At 40.0% G+C, this 25,246-nt stretch overlaps 1 protein-coding gene and 1 pseudogene across 1 annotated transcript in view; one reads left to right on the forward strand and one right to left on the reverse strand.

Annotated features, from left to right (window-relative positions):
- The window catches only part of ELAPOR2 (endosome-lysosome associated apoptosis and autophagy regulator family member 2), a 190,891-nt gene that overhangs the window by 38,854 nt on the left and 126,791 nt on the right, over window positions 1-25,246 (forward strand). The gene's annotated exons all lie outside the window — the stretch shown is intronic.
- Window positions 22,196-23,374, reverse strand: LOC150001624 (glyceraldehyde-3-phosphate dehydrogenase pseudogene; annotated as a pseudogene).

A 25,246-nucleotide genomic window follows, 5' to 3' on the forward strand; every position in this document is an offset into this window, starting at 1 on the left:
ACTCTGGTATTCAGAGTTATAATTCTGGCGGCAGGCAATCGGGCCCCTAACTAAACAGCCCGTGGGTTCCGTTTCAATCGGAGCAGCCCAGGGGTTCTGTTACACCTTTTCTTGTATGGGAAATACAAGAGCCTCTGAGTACAACCTTTTCATCCACCTATCAAAACATTAATCATGTCTATTTCTATTTGAAGACGTCTCATTTAATATATGCTGTTGTTAACTTATTATTATTGAAGTCATGGCCAATAGCATGGTAACTCACTCTTGAAGGAAACTTATCCAACACATGTATTTTCTCCATAAGACACATCACAGCCTCCTAGGAACTAGATAACACCTGAGCAGTTTGCTGGGTGCCATTTCAAAGGCTGAAATCAATAAGGCAAAAGCTTGTACAAACTATGTGAAAAGGACACTTGTTTCTGATACGAGAGCTGAAATAAGAAGACAACGTGTCATTTTGCTTGACTTCAGCTGGGCACGTGCATGATGGGTGACTCAAATTTTTTGCTGCTCTGTGTGTGTCTCTGAATGATGGCCAAAGAAAGCCCCATGAGTATTGATTTTGGTTTTACAGGTAAATTTTAGGGCACAGGAGTATTTGCAAATAAAGAATCTTCAAATAATGAGCATATACTATAGCTCTCTTTGGTAGATATTTTTCTAAAATGAAATGGAACTGAACATAATTTAAATTTATCTTGATGCTATTGGCTCATCATTATGAAGATGCTTGTGAGGATAATCCCACATGAATTGAGAGTCTGTCATTGCTGTCCCCAGTGTGCCTGACTCTACAGCAGTGTTCCCAGTAGTTCACCATCATCTTCTTGATTGCCTGTTCCTCATCCATGCCGTCCAAGCTGGAACTCCCAATGTGGCAACTTTAGGCCTCTAGCACCCTCCTTCCCTGTCTCGTTGCTCCTAATCTGCCATCTCCCTTAACCTAGGAAAAACCCAGAGATTTTAGGAGAAAGCTGAAGACCACACTCGTTGAATGTTTTTAGATATACATAAAACTCAATCAAATTTAGTGTGAGACTAAGAGAGGGACTTTTGTGTATTACCTTTGTGACACTTACTTCCCTTCTAAATTGTATGTAAATTGTGATAGAAATAAGCTCTTGTTAGTCATTTTTGCATACATTTCTACTTATTGGTACATACATTATCTTCATTTTACAAGATTGGACACCGAGATCCAGAAACACAAGCAAACTACCTTAGAGTCAACCACAGAGCTGATGAGAAATTTGCCGTGTACTTTGTTATGCTTTGTTCTTGTTTGATGGCATCGTTACCCATTGCATACATTTGTGTTTACTTTTCTCTTTTTCAAGCTGGCTTTAACACATTTTCTGTGGTTGATTTCTAAAGGATTTTCTAGTCATTAAATTCATTGTATTTTAGTCTAGTGCCTTACTTCCTGGCTGTTCAGCAGTGCATACTGTAAACTGTCTTCGAAGGGCAGTTACAGATTTAAAACTACCTTCTGCTGAAGAACCCGTTTCAGATATGACTTCATTACACTTTGTTCATTCCAGTTGGAATGTTCTTTTAATTACTGCCTACATTAGATTGAGCTCCTATCACACCTTTTATGCAGTGTCTGTTCAGAGTGTTACACATTTGTTTTAAGTGCAAAAATGATCACTAGCACTGGATAGAGAGACAATATAATTGAATAAAAACTTACTGATTGCATATAGAAAGTGTAGATCTATACTGTTTAATTCTGTAGCTATGTGTCAAGTGGCTACTGACTACTTGAAATGTAACTAATCCAAACTGAGATGTGCTGGGTTTAGACATTGTAGTATGAATTAAAGAGTATAGTTTCCCATTAATATTTTATATTATTAAATGTTTAAATGATATTAGGCTAAAATATATTATTATAATTAATTTTACCCATTTATTTTTGTTTTTAACATGGCTACTAGAAAACTTAAAATAATTACACACGTGACTTACATTTATAGTTTATAAATAAACTAGTTTACATAGTTAATATTTCTGTTGGATAGCATACAAATACAAATGGTATAGATGTTATACTTGACATTTAAAATATGTATACACCCTCTTTCTTATTTTGCTCTCTGGTCTTTCCTTCCTTTGAGTATATCTGTAATGTTATCCTGTTGGATAGAAAGTAAGAAATGTAATATGCTTATTCAATGGGCAGTTGTTATGCACCCACCTTTGTGAAAACTCCCAAGATACCGAATTAGTAAAAGCTGGATGATATGAGACAGTATTTTTTATGTGATTAAATTAGGTCAAATGGCAATTTTGAGAATTTACTGAAATTGAAATAAAGTATTGAGAATTTGATAAAAGGCGTTTGAAATAAATATCAGCTATCCTTGCTCAAGTATGAGTTCTTCTGAAATTCGTTACTGTCAGTCAATAAGAACTGAAGATTACCAGAGTTTTCAGCAGTCAGTATTAGGCATTTTAAAAGGCTGTGTGTTATTCTCAGTTATACAGAGGTGGATTTAGTTCAGGAAATGTTCTGTCCTTTATTACTTAGCTTGGTATAGGATGAAGCACATTGACTATTTGCAAACTTATTTTGTGGTGGTACTTTTAAATTTGTAAATCCTTTATTATAAAAGCCACACTTTACTCATATAACTGTGGACAGTGCAAAATTATATGCATTATATCTAATTTTAATATATTTTCTATCAAAATTGAGTCTACATCTAATGTACTGTATGTACTATAATATATACTCTTAACAGACAATAATTGAGCATGTAAAAATATAATTTTATGCAGCAATAGGAATAAATCATATTTGCTGGTGAATTTAATGTCTGGTACCATGTAATGGATGAGAAAAAATGTTTACAATAAGAAAGGCTTGTTTACTTTCATACTGTAAAGAGAAACAGTACATTCTGGCTCAGAAATAATGTTGCTATAATAGTCACAGTGTTCTCTATGAGTTTTTTCTCAATGAGCGACTTGGACCATTTCTTCTGAACATTTTGTCAAGGGTGTATGTATTCTTTGAATTTCCACTTGTTTTATGGGATTGGTTTTAGATTTGGTTAATATTATTAAGCAAAAAAGTGACTTAGTACAAAATAGTTGATAGTTTAATTTCTTGTTCATCACAGATGATCCGCTTGTGTGCTTGATTGAGTTCTTTTTCTCTATTCAGGGTTAGTGTGCTTTGAAATTCTCACCAAGTTACAGTAGTTATCAAGTTAGACTCAGCAAGAATATTATCATGCTAGATTCAGCACTGAGGTCTGAGTCATTCCTCATTTACCTTAGATGGATTTTTTGGCTTTTCTTTTTGTCAAAGAAATGAGGGACTTTATTTTATTTTATTTATTTTTATTGTTGACACTATCACAGATATCCTCATTTTCCAGAAACGGATGACTTTAAAAAGTTACGTTTGGCCAGCTTTCTTTCTTTGATTTAATAATGTAATTTTATTATAGTGTACCCTTGCCACCATGGTACCATAACTCTCACCCAGGAATACTCTCTCAATTTTTTTGTTGCTTCTCTGTTAGGTTATAAAGTTTAGGTTTATTCCTTCCATTAATTAAACATTGTAGTTATATACTAGAAGATATTTTTAAAGATTAATAGTTTCGAGTTCTGTAGGTTCTATCCATTGCTCTATCATATTTAAGGATAATAGCTAATTGCACGCATATTTGGAACCACAGCTAACCTATAATATAGTGTGTCTTTGTGTGAATTAAAAAGAGGAGGAGGTGCCTTCTCTGTGGGCATAGCTTTCACCAGGGCACATGACTTCACCAGTGCAGTATAGGCTGGATTTTAAGACCATACTCATCCCTCTCAGAAGGGTGTGTTCAAACTGCACAGCCATGCAAGGATTCCCTGTGGGGCATCTTACACACATTATCTAACTTAATCTTTCAGACATTTTATATCCATCCAAGCATGAAATCCAACTGCTATTATTTTACTAGAAATATTCATTTTCATTACCACGTTTTTTTAGAGGGAGGGGAAAAGAGGGAGAAAAAGAGGGAGAGAAACATTGAGGGGTTGCCTCTTGTACGTGCCCCAACCAGGGACCAAACCCACAACCCAGGCATGTGCCCTGACTGGGAATCAAACCAGTGGCTTTTTGGTTTGCAGGATGATACCAGCCAAATGAGCTGCAGTGGTCAGGGCTATTGCCCCAGTTTTAATTTTTGTTTTCACATATGAGGAAACATTCCGAGAGGCCATGTATCTTGTATAATGATGCATAGCTGGCAAATGGCGGGGTGGGGAGTCATGCCTAGACTGGTGGTGCTCAAAGTCTGTGCTGTTATCTATTCTCATCTAACTTCTCTACTACTTTTATGCCCAGAACTTAAGAAAAGTAAAGATAGGCAATCCATAATCACTGGTCAGATACTGTGGGCACTAAATTATGGAAGGTGATAAGATTAATGAAATATGTATGAATCTTTATGCTGTCTTGCATTTGACAATTTTAAAGAGATTTTAGATAGTAATTTAAATAGAATTTTCACTGGATTTGTAGTTATAAACTATACTAGCACCTGTCTATGAGTTGTATGTATTGTACGGTAATATCCCTAGAGATACAACAAAGAAGATAACAAAATGAGACACTTCTCTTTTCTATCCTGAGGTTTATCTCTTCTGTCATCTCCTAAAAACTGGAGAAATTCTTAGTGAATTCAAATATAAAGAGTTCTTGGTGGCCTTCAATAAAAATGTATAATAGTAATATGTTGTTTAGCTTTTCCCAAACAAAAGTATGCTTAGCCTCCTCCTATAAAGCCTATCATTTTAGTTCTATGTTAATATGAACACAGATGAAAATCATGGATAGTGCTCCCAATAATATGTTTCTACTCCCTACATTGGAGCTTTGCTTTACTCCCCTCATAACTGTAAAATCAACTTAGCCCTACTTGAATCCCAATTTCAAAGATTTCCAACTGCAAACTGGCAAAATGATTGGCAGGGGTGGGAAGTACCAAGTATCTTGTTTTTACTCCCTCCCCCCTCCATCTTGGAAAGAATATATTTGTTTATAGGAAATAAAAGTGGTTGTAGAATGATGACATATAGGAAATATTTAATGTAAACTCTACTATGAGGTTTGACAATAGCCACCAGCACAGATTTTATTCCTGAATCTGGAAAGAAAGACTTTCAGAGAAATAAAGTGCTTTGAATTTGGGCTTTTTTTTTTTTTTTTAATGAGTTTACCTGGAAAGAAGCTTCAAAGGTAATGTTTATTAAAAGAGTTTTTTACACTGAGATTTTAAAGAATGTTCTTTAAAGCTTTCCTGAGTTTATTGGAGAAAAACGGAAGAGCTAATAAATCTGTACAAATACCTTCATTCTAGTGTGGAGAGTTAATAGGCTGCTTTCAAGATGAATTTATAAAATGCTTTATGATCACATTTCATGCTTATTACCTTGCTTGACAGCCAGTGGTTACCTTGGCTCTTTTTATGGCTAAGTGTGAGAAGACCAGAGAAAGGGTTTAGGATCACTGGTTCTTCTATGCTTCCTTTTGGTATAGACCCTTATTCCCACTTTCCTGGGTGGTTGGATTAGCCTTCTTCCTGATTTTCTTCGTGAAAGTCATTCCTTTCCCACCCTTTCTTATTACAAAGCAAAGAGGCAGTCTGCTGAATAAAAATAAAAACCATACACCCCTGGCATTCAAGGCTCCCATAAAATCTGTCCTCAAGTGATTTTTCTAGTCTTTTCTCCTATAGCTCCTTCTCATACTTTCTACTCCCAAGCCAAACAGTCTGCTCACGATTCGCTCAGTAAATCCCACAATTTGCCCCTCAGTGCATTTTTCCATTATGTTCCCGCAGTGTGCAACACCTTCTTGCTTCATTCCCTTCATTCATTTTGTTTGTTGAAGTCCTATTCATAGATTAAATGTGTTTCCTCCACGAAGCTGCCCTGGGATCTACCAGGCAGAAGTCAGTGCTCTCTGCTTCCCTGGTCAACTTGTGCCTTTATTGCTGTAATGATTGCAATTCATTTTGCATGTTGATTAGCTGAGTTCATGTTTTACCTAATCTATGATGAAAATAAATACTTATGTCTTATAGATCTCCTTTTTACCCAGCAATGCTTAACAAAAATTGGGGATGCAAACATTTTTTGATTCATGAATCAATAAATTCAGCCATGTTCTCTTTCCTCCCAAGCATCCTAAGTTCAGTATACTACTACCTGTATATTGTTTTCCATTTATTAAATAGCCCATCTATGGCTTACACATGCTTCCCTGATTGTTTTTTTTTTTAATTATTTAAAACTTACAGAAAAGTTATACGCATTGTACAGGAACTCCTGTATAGCTTTTACCCAGATTCATTAGTTGTTTATATTTTGCTCCAGTTGCCTCATGCATTGTGTGTGTGTGTGTGTTTGTGTTTGAACCATTTGGAGACATTGTGCCCCTTTCCTAAGAACAAGATTATTCTCTGACACAACCATAGCATAATCATCAACATCAGGATATTTTACATTGATAGTTTATTCCTATCTAATCTATAGTTCATTTTCAAACTTGTTCAGTTGTTCCAACAGTGACCATTTTAGCTATTTTCCTCCCAGTCCAATAGTCAAGGATCCCTTTGAATTTTGTTGTGTTGTTTCGTTAGCTTTCTTTACTCTGGAATAGTTCCTCGGTCTCGTTTTTCTTGATTTTGACATTTCTGAAGAGTGCAGGCCTGTTACTTTGTAGAATGTCCCTTAAATTGGAGTTGTGGGATCTTCCTTCATGATTAAATTGAGGTTATATGTTTTTGACCCAAATAAAACATATGTTGTTTCCCTCCCAGTACAATGTATCAGGAGACACATGATATCAATTTGTCCAGTATTAATGGTAACTTTGATTATTTCCTTAAGTCTGCTAGGATGTTCCACTATAAAATTACTGTTTTCCCTATGTGATCAATTAAAAATTTGTGGGTGATACCTTTAGACCACATAAAAATTCTGATCCCCATCAAACTTTTACTGACCAGTTTTAGCAACCATTAATAGTCTTTCTAGGCTTATTAGTCGATCTCCTATTGAAAAGAAGGCCTTTCCGTTCTTATTTATTTACTGATATCAGTATGGACTGGTGGATTCTTATTTCATCAATAATTTTGATGATTTATTTTGATGTACAAATTAGCCCATATTCAGCCAATCAAAGACCCTTCAAGCTAGCTACTGTGTCACTTTTACATATTTCATTGATTTTTTGAACACTTCCTTACTTTCTGGCATAGGATATTCTAGGCTTACTGTGTACTTTTTCTGCTTCAGTTCTGAATTAACCTTTCCCTCAAGGAGCCCTGATTCCTTTAATGGAGGATGGTATTTAGAAACTGAGACCTTGGAGCCAAGCATGGTTGTTCTACTGGGTGTCACTTTTTCTAGGTCTTCTTAGTACACAAAGCTAGAAAATTATATGCTTGTGTGTAAATTGATACATGCACATGTATACATATGTATCTTACTAAGTTCTTTACCTACCTGTTGATTTTAAAAACTACAAGTTTATTCTGGTGATTTCAATTCCAATCAAACAACACAGGGTACATTCATTTATTTCTAGTTTCTATATTTGTAACTCCCTTCTCCAACAGTGAGTAACCTATAAGGGTTACTAGAATTATCTTTTGGAGGGTGGACCCCTTGTAGTACAGGTTTCCCCCGCTAGATGAGTATTCTAGGAATCCATCCGTATCAGTGTGCCAGCTGGTCTTGTGAGAGGCTGCATTTGGCTTCATTGAATTATTTTTTGAAGACTCAACCCATTTGCCCATTTCATGATGGGTGATTTATGAGTGCACCTACCCACACCACAGTGAGTATTCAGCAGTTTTTGACCAAAATCAGTATGACCCCTCTGCCCCACCCTGAGCAACTTTTTGTTTGTTTTCCTGGTTGAAAGAAGTCCTCAAAGGGAAAGTTTGCCAATGTGAAAGAGGTAAAACAAAAAACAGCAGAAGCACAAAAAAAGCGTCAAAATTGATGAGTTCAATAACTGTTTTGAGCAGTTGAAAAAAACATCTCAATAGATATATTACATCAAATGGAGAATACTTTGAAGATTACTGAAGTTTAAACATGTAAAAAAAATACACAATTTTTTATAAATAAATTCTGGTTGTTTTTGGGTCTCCCTTGTATATATATATTCATTTGCTCAAGGCTAGAATACAAGCAGGAAGTACTTTCAGAATTACTAGCCCATACCACTTCAAAAAGCAAGCCTAGTAACTAGAGTTCAATTTTTGTTTACTCTTTGAGGTACAGTGTACATACAATCACGTGCACAAATACCGCGGGTTTATTTCGAGGTTTGACAAATATGTATCTGTGTGACACATACCTTTATTAAGCTAGAGGATATTTCCATCACTTTAAAACCCCTTTTGCATTCCTTTCCAATTAATCCCCTCTCCAAGCCTACTGCGAAGAGGCAACAACTTTTCTGACTTTTAAATATAGTTTAGTTTTGCCAGTTCTGGGATTATAAATAAATGGAACTTTACAGTACTAAATTTGTGTGTGTGTGTTTCTGGCTTCTTTCACTTAGCATCATGGTTTTGAGATTCATCTACATTGTTACATATGTCAGCAGGTTCTTTCTTTTTATTGCTGAGCAATATTCCCCTGTGTAATTGTACCACAATTTGTTTATCCATTCTTCTGTTGATGGACATTTGCGTTCGTTCCAGTTTTCAGATACTATGAATAAAGAACATGACTATTTAACTGTATGAGAAACTGCCGAACACTTGTTCCAAAGTGGTTGTACCATTTTCACTTCTATCTGCAAGACATGAGTGTTCCAGTTGCTTTACATCTTTGCCAACATTCTGAGTTTTCACTCTGCTTAACTGTGGCTATTGTAATGGATGAATAGTAGTTCCTCACTGTGATTTATTTAATTTTTTTTTTTTGGTTTTTCAATTACAGTTGTCCCATTTTTCCCCATTGCTCCCCCCTACCCAGCCCGCCCCTTCTCCCACAATCATATCCCGCCCTGTTGTCCATGTTCATGAGTCATTTATACACATTCCTTGACTAAACCCTACCCTTACTTGCAATTCCCTGGTGACCAATGATGAAAGCATTTTTTTTTTCTCATTCAGTTTTTTATTCTCACAAGAATTCTATGGAATAGGTACTTTTTAATTGTGGTTAAAAAAAAAAACATAACACATATTTTATTTATTTACTTTTTAGAGAGAGGGGAGGGGAAGAAGAAAGAGAGGGAGATAAATATCAATGTGCCAAAGAAACATTGATCGGTTGCCTCATGTGCATCCCCAACTGGGGACCTGGACTTCAACCCAGGCATGTACCCTAAACTGGAGACCTTTCAGTTTGCAGGTGGGCACTCAATCGACTGAGCCACACCAGCCAGGGAAAAACCCATAATATTAAATTTGCTATCTTAACCATCTTCAACTATACAGGTCAATAGTGTTAAGTATCTTTGCATTGTTGTGCTTTTTTTTTTTTGTTTTCTTAAGTATCTTTTATTGATTATGCAATTACAGTTGTCCCAATTTTTTTCTTTGTCCACCTCCACCGGATACTCCCCTTCCCTCCAACAATTCTCCCCCTTGGTTCATGTTCTTGGATTGTGAATATAAGTTCTTTGGCTTCTCCATTTCCTTTATTATTCTTAACATTCCTTGTCTATTTTATTTCTTTTTTCCTCCTTCTCCCTTTTCCCCCTGCCCACTGATAACTCTCCACATGATCTCCATATCTATGGTTTTGTTCCTGTCTGGTTGTTTGCTTAGTTTGTTTTTTAGTGTCAGTTGTTGATAGTTGTGAGTTTGTTGTTATTTTACTGTTCATAGTTATGATCTTCTTTTCATTAAATAAGTCCCTTTAACATTTCATATAATAATGGCTTGGTGTTGATGAACTCCTTTAGTTTTACCTTGTCTGGGTAGCACTTCATCTGCCCTTCCATTCTAAATGATAGCTTTGCTTGGTTGTAGGTCCTTGCTTTTCATCACATTGAATACTTCTTGCCAGTTCCTTCTTGTCTGCAAAGTTTCTTTTGAAAAAATCATGTGACAGTCTTGTGAGAATTCCTTTGTAGGGAACTCTCTGCTTTTCTCTTGTTGCTTTTAAGAGTCTCTCTTTATCTTTAACCTTTGGCATTTTATTTTTATTTATTTATTTTTAACCTTTGGCATTTTAATTATGATGTGTCTTCGTGTGGTCCTCCTTGTGCTTCCTGGACTTACATGTCTATTTCTTTTGCCAAATTAGGGAAGTTTTCTTTCATTTTTTCAAACAAGTTTTCAATTTCTTGCTCTTCCTCTTCTCCTTCTGGTACTCCTAAGATTCAGATGTTGGCACTTTTGGAGCTGTCCCAGAGTCTTCTTATTCTCTCTTCATTTTTTTCTAATTCTTATTTCTTTATTCTGTACGTCTTGACTGTTTATATTTTTCTTATGTTCCTATTCATTGATTTGAACCCTGGCTTCCTTCCTGTCACTATTGGTTCCCTGTGGATTTTTCTTTACTTCACTTAGTGTAGGCTTCATTTCTTCCCTTATGCATTCACCATACTCAGTGAGTTCTCTGAGCATCCTGATCGCCAGTGTTTTGAACTGCATCTGATGGGTTGGCTCTCTCCATTTCACTTAGTTCTTTTTCTGGAGTTCTGTTCTGTTCTTTCATATGGACCATATTTCTTTGTCTCCTCAATTTGGCAGCCTCCTTGTGTTTGTTTCTGTGTATTAGGTGGAGCTGCTTTGACTCCCTGTCTGGGCACACCTGTTATGTTGTAAGGCGAGGAGCCTTAGGTATTAGTGCAGGGTGACCCATTCCGCTGCTTTGTGGCACTGAATGTGGGGGAGGGGTCAGAGAGGGAACAATGCTGCTTGCCCTTTTCCAGTCATTTCATCTACTTCCCACATGTGACTGGCTCCCCTCCAGCTGTTACCGTGGTGGTGGTTCCCAGAATGGGTGGGTTTGAAGACATTCTAGGACCATGGGGGCTCTCTAAATGGACTCTCTTGAAAGACTGGCAGTTTGTTATGCTGCTCCAATCACCCTTGATTTTCACAGCTAGAAGCTATGAGGCTTTATTTCCCTGGCACTGGCATGCTGGGCTGTGCAGTCTGGCCTGGGGCTGGGACTGCTCCCCAGGTGTCTGTCTCAGCTTTTACCTGCCACACATGAATGTGGGACCACCCATTCTGCTAGCTGCCACTGCTGCCTTGCCACTGCTTCCCCACCACCTCCAGGCGCTGTTCTCTCTGTCCCGGCTCCCTGGGTCTGCCCTTCTTACCCATCTGGATGGATATTTCTTTTTTAAATCCTTGGTTTTTGGAGTTCCAAATAGTTCAGCTTTCTGGCAATTCTGGTTGTTTTTTGTTCTGAGGTTAGTTGTGTTCCTTTTTATGGTTGTGCGAGGAGATAGAGTGTGTCTACCCATGCCTGCATCTTGGCCAGAAGTTGTATATGATGAAAGCATTTTTAATATGCATATTGATCATTTATATATTTTTCTTCAGGAAGTTTCTGTTGAGGTCTTGTGCTGATTTTAAGTTTGATTGTTTTTCTTTTATTTTTGACTTATATAAGCACTTTATATATTCTGAATGTGAATTCTTTGATAGAAGTATGTTTTCAGAGTGTTTTCTCCCAATCTATGATTTGCCTGCTCATTTCTTAACGTTCTCTTTTGTTGGCAGGAATTTTAAATTTTAATGAAGTCTAATTTACCTTTTTTTTCTAACTGTTTCATTCTTTCTGTATCCTGCCAAAAGAGTCTTTATCCACCCCTTGTCATGAAGATATTCTCCTGTTTTCTTCTAAAAGTTTTATAGTTTTAACTTTAATATTTAGGTCTATGATCCACCTTGAGTTGATTTTCTTTTTGTATATGTATGACAGTATGGGTTGAGATTTGCTTATGTTTCTATATGAATAGTCTGTTGTTTCAGTACCATTTGTGAAAAGGACTCTTTTTGTTCCTCCATTGAATTAGTTTGGCACCATTTTGGAAGATCAGTTGCCTGTATAAGTGTGAGTTCCCTGAACAATTTTAATTACAAACATGGCTTGGATTTTAATTGATCTGATACTTTATATTTTAATTAAGTAGCATTCATAAAACTTTCACTCAGCTTTTACCTAGGCACAATGTGTTGTGGTTTGGCCACCCTTTTCATCAAATGCCAGGATAAGTTGTGTCTTTTGCCCTGGGGAGAAGTCTATTACCATGGTCTAGCACATGTACCATTTGTTTCTCTCAGCACTGTCCTTTTGCCAGTATAGAAGGCCTCCTGGGTAGGTTCTTTGTCACCTTATTTAGAAAATATAGACTTTAAATAATGTAGCAAATCAGTCTATCTCATTTTTATCAAAGCATTATGTGCCGTGATGCTTATGGTAAATAAAGGCATTTGGCATGCTCCTCCCCCACTCCCCTTTTTTGGTTTATCTATTCAGCATATAGATGTTTTGAGTTCTATTATAAGCTGCCTCACTGTGGGCCCATAAGATAAATGGTAATTGACTTTTTGTGATCACATTGCATAAAATTTTGATAGCATTTTAGAGCATAGACAGAGATAAAATTTGTCATAATGGGTACCTGCACTCAGCCCATAAAATATGCATACATGTGCAAGTACCCTCACTCTACTCCTTGGAAGAATTAGGAAGCTACCTTGGAGATCTCATTACTGGTAGCTGCAGGCTATTGAGAAGAGGAATCATAGCTCTCCTTCCTACTGCTTGCTGTTTAGGATTCATTTTTCCAAGGTTAGCCATTTTCTTTTGTAAGCTAATATTCATCGCTTGAAGGAAAATATTTAAAATGGTCTCATTTTTCTGAGTGCTTAGACCTTCCGTGCATAGCAGTTTAAGGGCTTCCTCTCCCATTAATGAGTCCTGTGGCAGTTTTCATGGTAAGAATGCACTATCTGTAATTAGGTGTGTAGCTGATGATGTGCCTGTAGTAGTCATCAGCACGTGACCTTGACAATGTGTGTTAGAAAAAAATGTGTTGGGTGATTGTTGTTATCTCTAATCCACTGCAGCTGAACGAGAATAACGGCAGGTGACGGAGCAGGCAGGCGCAAGGTTCCCAGGAAGAGTTGCTTTCTGCAGCATTTTGTGTACCAGGGCTTGTCAAAGATGCTTAGAGTTTGTGGTGGGGGCGCCACGTGGCTGACAAGGCAACAGAATTATGTTTGGACTGTGGATATCTATTGAATTTGTATTAGCTTCTTTTGAAAGGCAAAGTGTAAGTACATAATGAAATAAGTGACATGTATAGATACATAGATTTTTGTTTCATACTGGGGCACAGAGGCCAGGTCTGTTCTCTGCTCTGGTGTTCAAATGGGGGCTGATCTTTAACCTGCAACTTTTTTGCATTCATTTTGGAAACAAGAACATTCTTTCTTTGTTGTCCCCACTCCTCCAGGAAAGAGGGACATCTGTTGTCATATCCATTATTTATCTGTGAGAAACAGTTTTACTTAATTATCTCCTCTGCTGCTAGAGGCCTTGCTGGGCTCTCTCCCCTTTGAAAGGATAATAGGGCTCGATGCTATTACTATGTTTTAATTAGTGAGCTCATTGCACAAGCCAGCACCTCACACTTAGCTCCTTAGATGGCTTGGATAAGAACCTCTATGGCAAAATGAGAAGTCTAGGAGTGTGCACACTTCCATGCTTCCTTGGAGCCACGTTCAACATAGCAGCTGAGCGAGGTGCATAGTTTCTCAATTCCGCTTTTCCTGTCTGCCCCTGCCAAAGTGGTGACCACTTCCCAGGTTACTCCATGTGGTTCCTTTGTATTGTATTTATTTATTTTCAGAGAGAGGGAAGGGAGGGAGAAAGAGAAGAGAGAGACATCAGTTGGTTACCTCTTGCACGCCTCCAACTGGGGACCTGGCCTGCAACCCAGGCATGTGCCCTGACTGGGAATCAAACCGGAGACCTATCTGTTCACAAGCCAGCAGTCAATCCACTGAGCCATACCAGCCAGGGCTAACACCTCCATTTTAAAACAAGGCATTTGAACCACGATGAGCTTTCAGGAACTTTTTAGCTATAAGATTAGAATCATCTACAAATGTTCGGGTTCTGGAGATTTGTAAGTCATAACATGAGAAGTCTAGGCCCCATGGAAAGAAGCGCCTGTCTGGTACCATGTATGTATGGCCTTGGGAAAGGGTGCCATCAGCTGGTCCCCGTGAGGTTCGTCTATCTTTGCTTTTGTAAAAATGCAAGGTAGGGCCTTCCAGTATCCCACTTCTTCCTTATCCTTCCTTGAAAATAAACAGGGTGGTATTTCTCTCTTGGCATATTAGGACATGTTAGAACATGCTTCTAGCTCCTGATATTAAGGGTATCACATGGTGATGTATAACAACACTAAGAGATGCCCATGCCAATTCCCCTGTGCTACCTGCTGCCTGCCCCAGTGAAAACCAAACTCATGAGGCAGGGGCTGGTGCAAAAGGAAAAAGGTTTCATTCAGGTGCCATGTGATCTGGGAGAATGGTGGCCTCCCGTCTCAAAGGCCATCTCCCCTTCCTGCCCAAGCCTGCAGTTCCTGTAGGGATAGGGAAGGGAAGGCTTTTTTCTGGTTCATTTATCTTTCTAGCTTTTGGTGCTCTTGGGCCCTATCCATTCAACTTTCCAGTTTTTTGGTGCATTTGGTGTAAGAACCCTCCCTGCTCCCATCTTGGCCAATGAGGGAGACTCACAGGTGCCTGACTGACTAATCTACAGGACCTGCCACCCAGAAGTCTGGAGATGCTGGAGTTTGAGTCCATGGGGCACCCCTGGATCTCAGGGCAGCCCCTGCATGGCCCCTCCTTCTGAAGTGGCCAGCCAGACCTGTGCTCTGACTGATGGCTGCCTATGGAAAAGAAAGCCTCTCTTCCTCCTCTTGGGAAGGCCGTTCATCATGTTTCCTTCTCCAAAACAAGTGGGAATGTCTAATCAGCGCATAGCATGGGAGGTTGTGAAGGAGTGTGGTTCACTTCTCACCTGGAATTACTCACAGAAGTGCCCTAAGCTATACAGGAGTGAAGAGCTGGGGCATGGGGCACTTCATTGTGGAGAGAGTGAAGGCATCTGGCCCCACAAGCCAATGCTTGACAACATCCCCCCAAATTGGAGGGGAGGGGGGCTGCAAATTTCTAAGGACCTGTGTTAAGGAAGCAGTATGTGGTTGAGTGGGAGGCATTGTTGGGTTTCACTGGGAAATGTACCCCGCTAAGTGAGGTCAATGTACAACTGCATGAGGGAGTGCTCTGCTTATCACTGGTAGGGTCTAGTGGAGATGCAAAAACTTCCTTCTCGACATCTTGTGTATCTTTGTGGAGTGAACAATGTCTGCTAGCATGCTTTCCTACACCAAGAACACTTGGGTGGTAGAAGGCTTCATCTTTATTATTCATATAGGGCAAGCCAACCATGCTGTTGGCAACAATTATTTGTTGCTGGCATCATATCGAGAAGTAGCAGTGGCCAAGAAAATGGGAACAGTGGAGCAAACTCCACCCATTTTCTATCCCCACCCATTCTTTCTTCTTGCTGTCCTCAATAGTGTGATTGTATGGGGCAGGGAGGGAACTTGTAACTGTGACAAGTGCAATCTGTGTTAGAAGGGACAGGCACCTTGGCTCGGAGCTGGATTGGACTAATTTTTAAGCTAGAAGTGACTGGAAACATTATTGAATTGGACTGAGATACCTGTAACTGGCAAATTAGTTTGACCTTTACCCAGCTGGGATCCTTGACTTCTTGATTGGTAACATTTAATGAAAAAAGTAAATCTCAGGATTCAGACTCCTCAGCCAAATCTGACAGCATAGATCATCACTGACTTGTAACTTTGGTGGATCACAGTTTACTATTAAGTTCAAATGTGGATAGAAAATAAAGCTGCTTCATTTTTCATAATTGAGCCTACTCAATCTGTCTAGCAACACATCTACCTCTTTTGGGATTTCAGCTTAACCATGGAAGCATTAGACAGACCATTTGCCTGCATACCCTGCTTTGTTCCTCGCAATAATTTGGGAGCCTGGCGTGATGGGCTCTCTGCTTCTTCCAGTTGGACCTAGTTTTTCTTTATGTCATTTTCTGGCAGAATGGTTTCCTGGGAGCCTAATTTGTGAAAGAAAAAATAAACAATGCACTGTAATCCCTGTTACACATGATTTCCTTTAATCCTCCTCCAGTTATGAGTTACAGTATTTTCATTTATAAATGAAGAATGTCTTCTTGATGAAGCTCAGAGAAGTCAAGGGAATCTCCCAGGTCACACAGCTAAATAAGAAAGAGAACTTACATGTAAACTCCCCAGCCCATTAAGCTGCCTCCTATCCTCTGCATAATCTGCAGTTATTCTATGTCAGCACTCTTTACAGGGTGCATCAGCTTCGCCAGAGAGTCAGCAGTGCCACTCCCTTTTGATATGGGCCAGTGAAGGCTATTTTGTTCCCCTGATTGCAAGCATTGAAATGATAGTGCTTTCCCTGTTTTTAATCAGCCAAGCTGAAGCTTATGATACGAAGCTGAGTGAGGTTCATTTCCTATTGTGTATTCTGCCCACTATGTGGAATGCTGTTGGCACTTGCTCAGGTTAGTAGCAAAGGCAGAGTAATGACGACAGCAGCGGCAGATTAAGGGCTGGCTCAGAGCCCCCAGCGGGCCAGCGGCACTGCAGGGCCAGTCAGATGCTGACTCCGGGCCAGTGAATGAAAGCAGGCCACTCTTCCGCACTCCTTCAGGCGTCTCTGGCATGACTTGTTTACAGGGCACCTTCACGTTTACTGGGAAAGGGATTCAGGAGCTGTATCTTTCCTGGTGTAAAAAACTACTCTTCAGTCTACGGCTGGGGGCAAGGAGAGGCTTTTCCTAAATAGCCACTATGAAGTCTGCAGTCACTCAGGATGTGCCTCCTTGCACCTCACAGCTCCATTTACAACTGTCTCCTTTCCTGTCTTTTTTTTTAAGATGTAGTTTCCTAGTGGCAACCTTTGTTGATGAATATTCACCAGAACAGTTTCACAAGGGATGGTGTGGTGGCTTGCAGGGATAGTCTCCAAATGGCACATGGAGCTTTCGATGTCTATGCAGCACTTTGCCTTGCATATGGACAGTAATGTGTTCTCTGTGAGGCTAATCTGGCTCTCTTGGATGTGTTTTTCAGTCAACTCAGGGAGTTCCATATGGTACTGTTTTTATTCTTGCATCATCTTTCCTAGGTGTTGACCTTTAGACCTGAAATTGGTCTGTTCTGAAAACACGTGCAATATGAATCAGAATCATAGCATATTCTGAATCTTTGTTGTGAAAATGTGAAGAGTTTATCCTTAGTATTTTAGCACATCAAATTATTCTAAACCACAGGAGTTCACATGGTAGGATCTGTTAAGTGTAACCTAGGTCCAGTCTCTTATTAAAACACAGGTGAAATATAGTGCTAAAACTGCACTGAAGGTTGCTACCACCGACAGAGCTTGTTGGTGCTGTTTTCCCCAGGGGAGCTGTGCTTTGTAGGTGTTGTTGATAAAGCTGGGGATGCTGTCTCCAGACACTGTTGCATAATTCTAATGAACAGAACAGAAAGGAGGCCCAGAATACATGATTGTGGGAAATGATCTAATTTTCTACTTAAAGCTATAATTTCAAGTCATTTATATTCTTTACTGTGCATTTTATACACCCAGTTGATTTTTCGTCGTCGTCGGCAGCCGTCCGTCTCAAGAGACGATGGCGTAGCTTCTTGAGAGTCTATCTGCACCGCCGAGAATGGCTGTGCAGTCCGACTCGGGAGTGACAATCCCTGCCGCACTTGTTACAGGTGAAGGCAGATGGCTGTTGTTGCTGCTGTTGACGCTGCTTCCGCCTCGATCTTTTCTGGACCGCCTCCTCGTTGGGCACAGCCTCTGCACGTGAGGTACCTTGCCTGACCGCAAGCCTCCAGGCTAGGCAGTCGTCTGCTTGAACTTCCCATGTGTTGAGATTGATGGAGCATTGTGTCATGTCCTTTTTGCAGATGTCTTTGAACCGCAGTTTTGGGCGCCCTGTCATCCTCTGGCCTTCTGCTAGCTCGCCGTAGAGGAGGTCTTTGGGAATACGGCCTGCATCCATTCTTTTGACATGGCCGAGCCACCTGAGGCGTCTCTCACTAAGAATTGCATGCAAACTGCTCATGTTGGCTCGCTTCAGCACCTCGGTGTTGGGGACCTTATCCTGCCAGGCGACATGCAGGACGCGTCGCAGGCACCTCATGTGGAAGCTGTTGAGTTTCCTTTCGTGCCTTGCGTAGGTGGTCCACGTCTCGCTGCCATAGAGGAGAGTGCTGAGTACGCAGGCTTGGTAGATGCGCAGTCTGGTTTTCTCAGTGAGGCTGGAATTGTTCCACGCTCGCCGGTTCAGTTTGGCCATAACTGTGGCTGCCCTGGCGATTCTCCGATTGACCTCCAAGTCGACTGACAGAGAGCTCGAGATGGTGGACCCGAGGTAAGTGAAATCGTTGACAACCTCCAGGGTGTATCCATTGATGGTGATGCATGGGGGAGTCCCCGTGCCTTGAGCCATAACGTTCGTCTTCGTCAGGCTGATGGCTAGTCCGAACTCCTTGCATGCGTGGGAAAGGCAAGTGACTAACTGCCGGAGTCCCTCTTTGGAGTGTGATGTCAAGGCTGCGTCGTCGGTGAGGAGCATCTCACGGATGAGCACCTCTTTGACTTTGGTCTTGGCTCGTAGACGGGCCAGGTTGTAGAGCTTGCCATCGGATCTGGTGTGAATGAAGACACCCTCGCTGCAGTCCTTAAAGGCGTATTGGAGGAGCATGGAGAAGAAGATTCCGAACAGCGTAGGCGCAAGGACGCAGCCCTGCTTTACTCCGCTGCTGACTGGGAAGGCCTCAGAGGTTGCGCCGTTGTAGGACACCGTGCTGTGCATGTTGTCGTGAAAGGACATGACCACAGCAAGCAGATGTGGTGGACAGCCAATATTCTGTAGCAAGCTGAAGAGTCCGCTTCGACTGACCAGATCAAACGCCTTCGTGAGGTCGATAAAGGCGAGGCAGAGTGGTTTATGCTGCTCGTGACACTTCTCCTGCAGCTGGCGTAGGGAGAAGATCATGTCCACTGTTGATCGGCCAGCTCTGAAGCCACACTGGGACTCTGGGTAGAAATCTACCCAGTTGATTTTTATAGTTGAATAATCAAGATGTAATTGATAGAATATTTTATTTACTAAAATTAGTTGAGTTATCCTGGAGAGTTTACTGACACAGTATACATTTTTCATTTTAACTATTTCCCGTCTAGCACCTTTGTTGGGGAGGTTTTTATTTTTTACTTCCTATAGCAGAGCAAAGCAAATGATGGTGTGATTAAAACAAATTCTGTTTCCAAAAAAAAAGCTAAGAAATCAAAACACTGACTACCCTGCATAAGTCAAGTAGTGTTACATGCTTGATGTTCTTAAGTGGCCACACTGGGAACGCCAAGGAGAGGCTGTTGGTGCCAAAGCAGGCGTTTTGTCAGCTGTTTTTTTTCTTGGATGATATTGACTGGGTAATTTGTTAGGAGTCTCTTTATACTTCCCTTCCACAACTGGAAAATGTGGATACCAGAAATGGGAAGAGAGGGAGTAGAAATTAAACCAATTTGGTACTTTTATTTGTTATTACATTAATATGTAAACATATTTAAGAAAAATGTTTTTTAAACCATGAAAACTCCAGAATGCTCCATTAACTGTCTATTAACTATCACTTTTCTAACTTTATAGTTTGTTGTGCTTGTTGATTATGAGGCCTTATAGTTGCCTCAGGCTCTTTGAAAAAGATCAAGAAACTATGGAATCCTAAAAAAATATTGGAAAAATAGACTTTTATACACATACACACACACATATGTTTGGTTTATGAAAAATTGATGATCTAATAAATCAGGATTGCCTTATACTGTAAATATATAAGTAGTTTATTAATCTGAATATAACCCTAGAAAGCAGACAAGCTATGTGGCCCCCAGTGGGGTGTGTGAATTTGTCTGAAAGGGGGACATTTGGCAATGTCTGAGACATTTTTGGCTGTCATGACTTGGGGGAGGGAGGCTTTGTTACTGACATTTGATGTATAGAGATCAGTGATTCTGCTAAACACCCTGTGGTTCATTGGGCAGTCCTTCACAATAAGGAATTATCTGGCCTCAAATGTAAGAAGTGTCACTGTTGGCGAAAGCCTGGACCAGATTCAGAGTTAGGAGCCCTGGTTTTGAATTCTAGTTCCACCACTCAGTAACCATCAAACATGAGGCAACACTATGTGACTTCTGTGGACCTCAGTTTCTTCTTTGTAGAAATACAGATAATGCTTCAACATTCACCAACTTTTTAGCCTTGCAGTACAGATCACTCTGAACTAATGCATGTTAAAATGCTTTATAAATTAGAGGAAAAGTGTGAACAAATTGTATAATAAGAGAATAGCATACATTTATGTTTTTATGTTATCATTGTTTAGCTAGTATACCTTCTTGATCAATTCACAATTTTCTATGTACTGATCTCTTGAAGGGCTTGTACTTGTATTTCTTTTATATCCTCAATTATAATGCCATATATAATGCAATGGTATATGTTTGTTAATTACGTACATGTATATTGTAGACCTTCCATTAATGAAAATCTAGTCTTGCATTTGTTTGTCCACCCTTCGTAATGACATTTAATTCTGTCAACTCCTAGATAGTGGGTCTGTCTACTCTTAATTTGCTTGGAGAGGTCCATCACATACCATGTGTTTCCTATATAAACCCATACTAAAGGCTTTTTCATAAACAGTGATTTAGTACACAAACTAACTGATTAGATCTGGGTTTCTAGAGCAAATCACTTTGTGGTGCACCTGACTAGTTGAACACTTTTGAGAGGTACCTTTATGACCTATGGTAATTTGGGTACCTATGTGACCTAAAATGAACCCAGAGGTGCCCTTGGTTAAGTGACCATGGTGGGAAGAGGCACTAGTGATAGTTCTTTAGTCCCGTCAAGGATTGTGATCATTTCTGGATAGGATCTGAATTTCTTGACTTGCTATAAAAGCCCATCAGCTTTGTAGTCTGATGGGGATGTTGTTGATGATTTCATGTATTCTCATGTCAGTTGAACTGCCTCTGCCTAAATTTTCCAAGTGTATGGAGAAATAAGTAAGTAAGTAAGGTAAAATTTTTAATGTTGAACTGTTCACATCATTCTTGGGAACTTTTAAGTCTGATAGTCCCTGTGAGAGACAGAGGAAGAGTTCCTTTGGACATAAAAAATGAATAAAATAGGAAGCTGAAACTTCTGATCGTTTTCTTAGTTGAAAAGAGATTTAGTGCTAATATGATAAATCCCTTGAGTACTACAGGTAGTTTCTCTTTGTGATGGGCATCTGCTTTCATTGAAATTATATATGAATAACACCCATTCAGGGAGGCAGAATATTATTTAAGTATATTTAATTACTTCCCAGCTTCTTTCACTGGAAAACACTTTCAAATTTTGTCTGGTACTCTCCCTTCCAGATGCTTTATTCTAAACCCTTACTCAGCCATATCAAGCATGAAGTATACAGAAAAATACAAATTCTTTTTTTCCTTCCAGCTTATTGATGTAAAAATCAGTGACAGGGTCAAGGTGAGAAATTTGTGATGTATATAAAAGGTTTTAAAAAACCTTATGCTGTGTATAGCTAAATTTGTGTCATTGCATGAATATAAACACAGTTAATATTATACTGAGAATTATAATTGTTTCAGAAGATAATTAAAACTTCCGAGTTGGTCTCAGTATCTTCTCTATATACAGATTAATATGATCATTAATTTTATGTGTTAACTTGACTGGACGTGTCTGTCAGCGTGTTTCTGGATGAAGTTAACATTTGAATCAATAGACTAAGTAAAGTAGATATCTCTATCTAGTTTGGGTGGGTCATATCCAATTAGTTGAAGATCTGCAGAGAACAAAAGGACTGACTTTCCTGTGAGTAGGAGGAAACAACTCCTGGGCAGGAGTTCTTTTTTTTTTTTTTTTGGCTGGGTACAGTGAACTTTATTGATGGTGCATGACAAGGTAGGGCTCCCTAAGCCCCTCCCCTCTTTAGGGGGGTCTAGGATGGCAACTAGAGGTCAGAAGATTCTCAGTATGTTGGGGGATCAGTTTGGGGCAAGGATTCCCCAGCAGCTGAGGGCCTCTCTTCCTGTCGCTGGGGCTGGTGGTCCTGGGGGCTCTTACTCCTTGGTGGCCATGTGGACCATAAGGTCCACCACCCTGTTGCTGTAGCCAAATTCATTGTCATACCAGGAAATGAGCTTGACAAAGTGGTCATTGAGGGCAATGCCAGCCCCAGCATCAAAGGTGGAGGAGTGGGTGTCACTGTTAAAGTCGCAGGAGACAACCTGGTCCTCAGTATAGCCCAGGATACCCTTGAGGGGGCCCGCTGATGCCTGCTTCACTACCTTCTTGATGTCATCGTATTTGGCAGCTTTCTCCAGGCGACAGGTCAGATCCACAACCGATACATTGGGGGTGGGGACACGGAAAGCCATACCAGTGAGCTTCCCATTCAGCTCAGGGATGACCTTGCCCACAGCCTTGGCAGCGCCAGTAGAAGCAGGGATGATGTTCTGGGCAGCCCCTCGGCCATCACGCCACAGCTTCCCAGAGGGGCCATCCACGGTCTTCTGGGTGGCAGTGATGGCATGGACTGTGGTCATGAGCCCCTCCACGATACCAAAGTTGTCATGGATGACCTTGGCCAGGGGGGCCAAGCAGTTGGTGGTACAGGAGGCATTGCTGGCAATCTTCATGGAGTTGTCATACTTGTCTTGGTTCACACCCATCACAAACATGGGGGCATCAGCAGAAGGGGCAGAGATGATGACCCTCTTGGCTCCACCCTTCAAGTGAGCCCCAGCCTTCTCCATGGTAGTGAAGACCCCAGTGGACTCCACAACATATTCAGCACCAGCATCACCCCATTTGATGTTGGTGGGATCTCGCTCCTGGAAGATGGTGATGGACTTTCCATTGACAACAAGCTTCCCGTTCTCAGCCTTGACTGTGCCTTTGAACTTGCCATGAGTAGAATCATACTGGAACATGTAGACCATGTAGTTGAGGTCAATGAAGGGGTCATTGATGGCGACAATATCCACTTTGCCAGAGTAAAAAGCAGCCCTGGTGACCAGGCGCCCAATACGGCCAAATCCGTTCACTCCGACCTTCACCATCGTGTCTCAGGGTTCAGGCTGGCACTGCACAGGAAAACGCAGCAGTCCGTTGAACTGGAGGAGCAGAGAACTAGGCAGGAGTTCTTGATCTGCAACATCAGTGTTTTCTTGCCTTTGGACTCCAACTGAAACATCAGCTCCTTCTGTCTCTCGAGCCTGCTGGCCTTCTGGCCAGAACTGAACCACCAGCTTTCTTGGGTCTCCAGCTTGCTGATTGCAGTTCTTGGCATTTGTTAACCTCCATAATCGCACAAGTAAATTGCTTATTATCTTTTCTCTCTCTCTCTCTTTCTCTCTCTCTCTCTCTCCTATTATCTATCATCTATCATCTATCTTCTATCATCTCCTGTTGGTTTTGTTTCTCTGGGGGAGCCTAACTAATACATTTAGTGTTTGCCAGGGGATAGGAAGAGGAATGAATAGGAATGATTACTAAGGAGATATGGACCTCTTTTGGGAGGACAAGGGTGATGAAGATGTTCTATAATTCATTAGTGGTGATGGTTATACAACCTTGTGAATATACTAAAAACTACCTAAGTTTACACTTTAAATTGGTGAATTTTATGTTGTATCAATTGTATCTCAATTTTTTGAAGTCAGAATATATCTGGAATTCACTAACCTAGGCCATACCACTTTTCTCTCTTGCCTGAAAAAGTGAAATAGTTCCCCAGGCGGTGTCTGCTTTCCTGCCATCACTTCCATTCTCTGTGGAGCAGTCAGTGTGCTTTTTTTAGAAATCAAATTTATGTATAAGGGGATTAAGTGGTAATGGAAAAAATACAATAAAAATTAAATCAAAAGAAAAAAGAAATCTAGCCGATGTCAAATTATCCACCTACTTCAAACTCTGTGATGGCTTTCCATTGCACTGAGGACAAAAATCCATACTCTACTTCTTGGTCTATGATAAGACTCTTCTGACCTCTCTACCTCTCATCTGATGCCACTCTTCTCCTGGTTTCACCAAACTATATTGGATCACCTTCTTGTGTTCCTCAAACATTCCACCCTGTTCTCCATCTAGGCTTTTGTAGTTGCTGGTCCCTTTGCTGGGAATGTTCTACTTTGGACTCCTTCTCTCTGGCCAGCTCCTCCTCCCCATCTGTGGCTCCATCTTTTCCTTCAGGTCATATCATAAATGCCACTTTTCATGCACTCTATCTAAAGTAGGACACCCTGTTTATTTTCAGTTTATATCATAGCTTTAATAATGTAATTTTTTTGATATTTTATCTCTAACTGGATGTATGTTTCCCAAAGGAAAGGATCTTGTCTATCGTATCCCCCTTCAGTTTTCTAACATTTAGCTCAGTTGCTGGTTTCACTGTAGCTCAGGGTTTGGCTCTGAGGGGCAAATGACCTGGTTTCCCTACACTGTCATTGTGACCATGTTATTTATATGTCTTATTCTGTAGTATGGGGAAATCTATCTCATGGAATTGTTGTGAAAATTAAATGAGATAATTTGTGTAAAGCATTTGGCACCATGCTTAGCACATTAGTAAGAGCTCACTAAAATTTAACTGTAACATAATACACACTTAATCATTGTTTAAAAAGCGAATTAATCCACAAAAACCCATTGACTTTCTTTCAATGATACTTCTCTTGTCTTTCAAGTTTATTTTCTAGTTACATTCTTTTTCTTTTCTTTTCTTCTTTTTTCTTTATTTTTTATTTTTTAGGGAAAGGCTAATTCCTTCCCTTCTCAAACTATTCCAAAAAATTCAAAGAGGAAGGAAAGACTCCCCAACTCTTTTTATGAGGCCAGTATCATCCTAATTCCAAAACCAGGTAAAAACACAACAAAAATAAAACTACAAGCCAATATCCCTGATGAACATAGATGCTAAAGTCCTCAACAAAATATTGGCATACTGGATCCAACAATACATTAAAGAGGTCATACACCATGATCAAGTGGGATTCAT

Source organism: Furipterus horrens, unplaced genomic scaffold, assembly GCF_987537825.1.
Source record: "Furipterus horrens unplaced genomic scaffold, mFurHor1.1.pri manual_scaffold_9, whole genome shotgun sequence".
Lineage (NCBI taxonomy): Eukaryota > Metazoa > Chordata > Mammalia > Chiroptera > Furipteridae > Furipterus > Furipterus horrens.